Source organism: Octopus sinensis, linkage group LG20, assembly GCF_006345805.1.
Source record: "Octopus sinensis linkage group LG20, ASM634580v1, whole genome shotgun sequence".
Lineage (NCBI taxonomy): Eukaryota > Metazoa > Mollusca > Cephalopoda > Octopoda > Octopodidae > Octopus > Octopus sinensis.
The window spans coordinates 30710527-30718026 of record NC_043016.1 but is presented as its reverse complement, the minus strand read 5'-3'; the positions used below and the strand labels follow the sequence as shown (position 1 = coordinate 30718026).

The 7500-nt window shown below is 37.8% G+C and overlaps 1 long non-coding RNA gene across 1 annotated transcript in view; it reads left to right on the top strand.

Moving 5' to 3' along the window:
- Positions 1–6052: 6052 nt before the first annotated feature.
- The window catches only part of LOC118767254, a 5330-nt gene continuing 3882 nt past the window's right edge, over positions 6053–7500 (top strand). Inside the window, exon 1 of the long non-coding RNA XR_005003158.1 lies at positions 6053–6238. This is a non-coding gene — a long non-coding RNA (uncharacterized LOC118767254). The remainder of the gene's footprint in view (positions 6239–7500) is intronic.

Sequence of the window (7500 nt, the reverse complement as noted above, 5' to 3'; positions counted from 1 at the left end):
ATCCCGAATATTATTTTAGCAGGTTTAAAGTAATTTTATTTATGCCGTGAACCATTTACTATTTCTGTTGTGCTCCCTCCTTCCCTTGATGCCCTAAGCACGTGCTTATTTTGCTTATTGGTTAACCCAGCACTGTGTACAGGTTGTTGTTCAGCAAGAAATTGCAGAACTGTCTTTCTGGGATCGAAGGATCATCATTAATATTAGTATTAGTATCGCAAAATGATTTATAGTACTTAGTCACTTCAATTTACTTTAAAAATTTGTAATAGACAAAGAAAAAAACTGGTATTAATACAGAACAAGTACAAAGAAAAGTGGTATTATGCAGAAAATTGGCATGACAGAGAAAACATTATTGGGTAGGAAACTGGTATAATATAGAAAACAGATTTAGGTGTGTGTGTGTGTGTGTGTGTGTGTGTGTGTGTGTGTGTGTGTGTGTACATACTTAAGTTGGGTTAAATATTATTAGAACATTATTTATATTATTTACATTTGACAGATATTTGTCCTCATCTTGTTTGTTGTGAACACAACGTTTCGGCTGATATACCCTCCAGCCTTCTTCGAACCACTGGGTTCTCATTCTAAGGTATTTTCGATATTATATTATTATTATTATTATTATTATTATTATTATTATTATTATTATTATTATTATTAGTAGTAGTAGTAGTAGTAGTAGTAGTAGTAGTAGTAGTAGTAGTAGTAGTGTTCAGGTCATTGCTTGGAATCGAACTCGGAATCTTGGGGTTAGTAGCCCGCGCTCTTAATCACTACGCCATATGCCCATAGGCATATGGCGTAGTGGTTCGAAATTTCCCCAAGACACCTGAAGAAGGCTGGAGGGTATATCAGCCGAAAAGTTGTGTTAACAACAAACAAGATGAGGACAAATATCCGTCGAATGTAAATAATATAAATAATGTACATAATTCCTCATCTCTTAAATATCGAACTGAATATTATTAGAAGTTTTACATTAAGAAATGAATCGTACAATTTGCTGTAACTCAGACCGATGCATGGTCTCAGCTGGCGAAATGGAAAAGGTGTTGCCGGAGGATGGCGAAAGAGATGCGCAGGAACAGTCACTCTGACTCATGGGGCTTGCACCTGCGGATAGCCATCTCTGCACCGATAGGGGCGAGCATGGATATGGTCCGGGGGTCGAGAACGCCGGAGGCCTCCAAATGCCACCGGCTCGACCATAAAACCTATCAGATATCAGAGAGCGACCGGTACTATGACAGTCGAGCTGGCAGAACCGTTAGCACGCCGAGCGAAATGCTTAGCGGTATTTCGTCTGCCGCTACGTTCTGAGTTCAAATTCCGCCGAGGTCGACTTTGCCTTTCATCCTTTCGGGGTCGATAAATAAAGTACCAGTGAAACACTGGGGTCGATATAATCGACCTAATCCCTTTGTCTGTCCTTGTTTGTCTCCTCTGTGTATAGCCCCTTGTGGGTAGTAAAGAAAAAGGTATTATGACAGTCTGCTTTTCTCAGCCTGATGAGAAGCGGAGCCTTTTTTTTTTTTTACATTTAAGAGCACGAATTTCCCCGAAATCAACTTTGTCTTTCCAAGATCATTAAAATAAAGTAACCCGTTGACGCTACAAATTGTAGTTTTTGGCTCGTTGGTTCACAAGATAATTCCCAACTCTATACTCTTTTACTCTTTTACTTGTTTCAGTCATTTGACTGCGGCCATGCTGGAGCACCGCCTTTAGTCGAGCAAATCGACTCCGGGACTTATTCTTTGTAAGCCCAGTACTTATTCTATCGGTCTCTTTTTGCCGAACCGCTAAGTGACGGGGACGTAAACACATCAGCATCGGTTGTCAAGCAATGCTAGGGGGACAAACACAGACACACACACACATACATATATATATATACGACAGGCTTCTTTCAGTTTCCGTATACCAAATCCACTCACAAGGCATTGGTCGGCCAGGGGCTATAGCAGAAGACACTTGCCCAAGATGCCACGCAGTGGGACTGAACCCGGAACCATGTGGTTGGTTAGCAAGCTACTTACCACGCAGCCACTCCCGGGTCTATATACTGTAAGAATACCGGTTCTAATAACAATAACAACTGTTTCTGATTTAGACACATCCTAGATGCAGATGGAATTATAATAGAATATTGAGACACAACGTTATCTATGATACCTATCAACAGGGCGATTTCTATTTTATCCCCAATTCATAACCGATGCACGGGCTCGTGGTGCACCTGAGCACTGTATACAATAATTTCATTATTATTATTATTATTATTATTTATTATATAAATTGTTCATCAATTCCTTCCATCCTGTTGTTTATTGCCTACAGCAGTGAACTTATAACCACTTGTGGGGAATATTTTACGTAGTAGTAGTAGTAGTAGTAGTAGTAGTAGTAGTAGTAGCAGTAGTAGTAGTAGTAGTAGTGGTGGTGGTGGTGGTGGCGGTGTGGGGGTGGCGGCGGCGGCGGCGGTGGTGCTATTTCTTGCTTTTAACTCTAGGTGAACTGTAATCGAGCAGACCCATGCAGGTCATAAGAGTTCATCTTTTATTCAAACTGCTTCAGGCCATTTCGTCCCTGGTATCTTTTCTTTCTTGCTTCAAGACGGTATGTAGGATATATACCGTATTTTAACGTGTATAAGGAACCCTTTTTCGTCAAAAATTAGGTTTAAAAAATATCGGAGTTTCTTATACATGGATAGTATTATAATGCCTTACAAAACCGTTCCTTTTACACGAGGGCTCCTTATACACGTTAAAATACGGTAATTTTGAGAGATATTTAGCTGTTATTTCTAGCAGATTGAGAGACCAGGTAAAGGCACCCTCGATATTTTAGTCATGGGTTAAGTGTTTTGACCAACAACAACGAAGTCAGCGCGCGTACCCCTTCAGTGATAGAAGAATTACAGACGCTGACTTCTCAGTTCTGTAGAGATTCGCATATCTGGGCTCCGGATAAAGGGTTGTTCTTTGAATCAGATAGAGAAACACTCATTCAAAACTCGTGGGATATTTGCAGTTACTCCTTAGCTTGAACATCTCAAAGTCAATGAGCAAAAATGTCGTAGGTGTGAAGAGATTTCATTTGTATAGGGCAAAAGGAAATTGGTTCGGCAAAGTGTTTCGTGTGCTCTTTGAGATGCATGAAAAAGAGGAGAGATGCACCTATCTGAAAGCACGATGCATCTATCTGAAAGCAAATGTCTATCTAATTTAAGAACAGAGGCCGTTTTAGTAGTGTCGATGAATGTAGTTAAAGAGCAATAATGTCAATGAGTGAATGACGAGTCGCAGATTTTTAAGTGTCACGCGATGAACTTTGAAAAAATCTTCTCACAGTGATGTCATGTTATAACTAGGAAAACACTCGGAGAGCGTTGGCCTCCGCCAAGCATGCTGAAAATCGCCCAATTTCCCAAACCAACGCCGGCAAAAACATAACAGAGATACTATTTTATCCTCCTCCCATACTTATCTCGACCTTCATCATCATCAACACTGTCTTTGTCTTCACCACAATTACCGTCAAAACTACGATCACCACAATCAGTTTCTCTACACAGTTGAAAATCCATTATCCGATACTCATGGGACCGAGATTGTTGCAGATTTTTGATTTTTCTAATTTCGGATTGCTTTATTAAAACCAGGTCTAACTAAACACAATAGCTTATAGATATACTTTGAATGTAGTTCTATATAAATCTCTAATATTTTTTTAATACTTAAGACCATCAGAAATGTTAAGATATCAGCTTCTACCTATGTTGTCATGCTTTGATTAAAAGGTTACAGCACAGATTAGATTACTTAGATAAGTTTCGGCCAAAGTTGACTCAGGCTATGTCTAATTTAATAGCACCACCTGGAAGTGATACACAGTCAGCTCTGGGGAAGCGTAGCCCATTCAAGCAGAGAGTTATTGTTTTCAGAGACATATCAGAGTGTCGGTGGTTTATCTGGTATTTATTGTGGGTAATCATCTAGGGATCGTTTGAATACTGTGTAGTCACTTTCCTCCTTTATGTGTGTCTGGCACGATGTTGAAGAGAACAGGGCCAATTGAGGTGAAGTAGTTCTGTCATAGTGTTGTGAGATGACATGAACATTTCTGTAGTGGACGGATGGTATGGGGGCCAAGCCTCGGGTGAATTTTAAAGATGGGTAATGTTGATGGAATATTTTCCACATAATACAGATGATATAGAGCTCACAGCGGCGGTGGAGAGAGCAAAGCCTGAGCTTTTTGAGTCGATCCCAATAGTCAAGGCTTGTCATGTCATCCTCCGCAGACCTCCGCCAAGCAGCTCATTTTAAGATAGATACACGAGTAAAATTACTAACGGAGAAACGAAAAATAAACTTTTGAAACAACAAAGCCACCATAGGTTACATGAAAACGATGAACGTGTTTTCAAGGGAGATAATCAAAGAACGTAACATTGTAATACTTCATGTAAAGTAAATATAACAAATGAAAAATCCTTCAAGAATCCATTAAATTCCTGGATCACTACCAAAAGTTCATCATCTGTTCCTTGTGTCATTACCAACTTTTCCTGCAAGTTTCACGAAATACCATTCACAACTTTTTGGGCTATTTTGCACACAGACGGACAAACCAACGCCGATGAAAACATAACCTCCTTCCTTGGTGGAGGTAAAAAGTTTTCTTTTTGGCATTTACTTCAAGCTAAAATACATGAATACACATCAGTGACTCTCCAAACAACAGGATTATTAAAGAAATTAAAATTCTTATATGCTGGGTTAAAAAGGGGTGATATTTTGTCGTGTGATCTACAATGGAGATTACTTTGGGTTACTTTTTAATTGATCTTGTACTTACTTTGTAGTGTAAATGTTTCTTTTTTTTTTTCAAAATTATTACTATTATAATAATAAAAAAGAAACATAATTAAAAAAAGCGCGTAGATCATCCACCGAAGTAAATTTTCTCACGTGGATCACACGGAAAGTAGCATCAACACAAAGTAAACTAAAGCGTAACCTAAAGTAATTTCCCTTTAAATTGTAGATCACATGCCAAAGTGGCACCCTTCTTTTTCTTTAGAAATGATGTGAATTTAGTGCTGGTTTCTTGTAAAAATGCAACTACCTTCGTCTCGCCGCTGATCACATTGTAAAAAGTCTTTAGCCAACATCTAACGGGTGTTTAGATATTGAAAAGTAAACTAAAAAGTAAACTTAAGTAATCTCCCTTGTAGATCACACACCAAAGTAGCACCTGAAAAGGTTTTTACGACTGAGTAACGTTTGTATGTGTAACTGCATTTTCTCAGAAAATGAAGTAATACTCTAATGTGCATATGAGCGTTGTAGTAAGACAGCAATTGTAATTAAGATCAAAGTATTTTCTGATCCCGAGAGGATGCGTAGTCTTCGGTATCTTTTACTTGCTTCAGTCATTAGAACTGTGGTCATGCAGGGGCTCCGTCACGAAAAATTTTTAATCGAAAGAATCGCTCCCTCTACTTATTTTTCTTTTACGCCTGGTCTTTATTCTATCGGTCTTTTTTGCCGGACCGCTAAGTTATGGGGACGTAAACACACCAACACCGGTTGTTATGCGGTGGTGGGGACAAACACACACACACACGCACGCACACACAAACACACGCACACGTATATGATGGGCTTCTTTCAGTTTTCGTCTACCAAACCCAGTCACAAGGCTTTGGCTAGTCAGAAAAAAAAAACACTTGCCTAAGGTTTCACGCAGTAGGACTGAACGCAGAACAAGGTTGGGAAACAAGTTTCAGATCTCCACAGCCACGCCTGCGTCAGTGCAATTTTTCGCTTCGGATTGGACTCATCACTAAAATATAAGAATACTTGTTTCGGGTCTCCAAAACAATTGGATTCGTCCCACGACAAAGGATTGAATTTTCAGTTTGAATTTCGATTTGTCTTTGTTTCAAAAAAGCTATGTAACGCCGCAGTTTTTGCTAAGGGAAACTAGTAATAACAGGATAAATCTGATCGAGAAAAAAAGAATTATTTATGATATTGAAAAAAATAGAAAGGCTTTATTGTTGGTATATTAATCCATATCATTTCTTTTGCTGACATTTGCTGGCAACGACGCTTTTGCAATGTGTTAATAATTCTGATCTATGTCTTCACTTTCGATTCCAATTTCTTCACCTCTTCCCGACTAAATTTCATCTTCATTACAGTGACAAGTCACCATAGTAAGTATTAATACTGAAGATTTGTAGCACAATTCATTGGAATCGTTTTCAGCTGTAGAAACTGTGAGAATTAAAAACTGAGTCAAGTCCATATCAGTTGAAACTGATTCAGACTTGACATTTCAAAAATATATAGCCACGTAAACCACCTTTTCGAAAACGTATGTCCAATGCCAAAAAATACTGATCATTTTACTTTAACGGTTACTTTAATTTAGTTTCATTCTTATCGTGTATCTCCCAAAATTTGAAATTCTGGACCTTGTCTGTTTTCAGTTCTTTTAATTTTGTTCCAATTGTTTTCAAATTTGGTGTTTGGATGTAGTTTTGTATGTTAATTATGGAAGTGAAATTAATTTTTACCATAATTTAATATATAAAAAGTTAATATCTTTAAAGTTTGAAAATCTGGAGTAACTATAACCAATCGAAAGCTGCAGAGTTCTGACATGCTCCTAGCTTCTTATTTAGAGATAATTGAAATATCAATTCTTTGTCAACCCAACTGTTATCCAAGTTGTACGAAATACCAAAAACTTTCGGTTTGTATTTCAAAATTTTAGTGTGCCAATAGTAAACATGAAACAAAAAAATTAAAAAGGTCCCACTCGTCAAATTATAGCATCACTCGAGTCAACGAAATAACATGACCTGCAGAAATAACAGTCAATTACCCCCTGTATCAGCCTCTTCTGTTTTCTTTTAAGGAAACGTTGGATAATGTGTCCAAGATAGATTGTATCTGAAAATCATCTAGTTGAGATGGCCATAGGTGGAATGCTTTTGATCATTAGTCTGTTTGATCAGAATCAACATCTTATAGCATAGTTACTCACAGGTTTAACGCTATTGTCGGACACGACACGAATAATAGGTGATCCATCAAAACAACACTTTTTACCACCTTTTAATTGATGTTTCGTTGTATTAAGTGCATTTGCTAAGAGAGATAACCACCATAAATTCCACGTCTCTGATTAAAATCAGATCGAAACTTTTGTCGGAACCACATCTCACTGCTCTGCTGTTGAGTTTATTCAAATAAAATATTTTAGACGTTTTGATCATTCATAATATAATGTGGAGTATTACTGATATACACGTATTTAGCGACGTGAATAACAAGAAACGGAGGTGTGGAAAATAATATAAATACAAATACAGTATGTGATAAAAAGCGTAGAAGAAGCAAAGGTTATTGGGAAGCTTTGTTCAACTAAAAGAAAATCCCCTAAGTAGAAGAATTTTCTCATTATGATCCT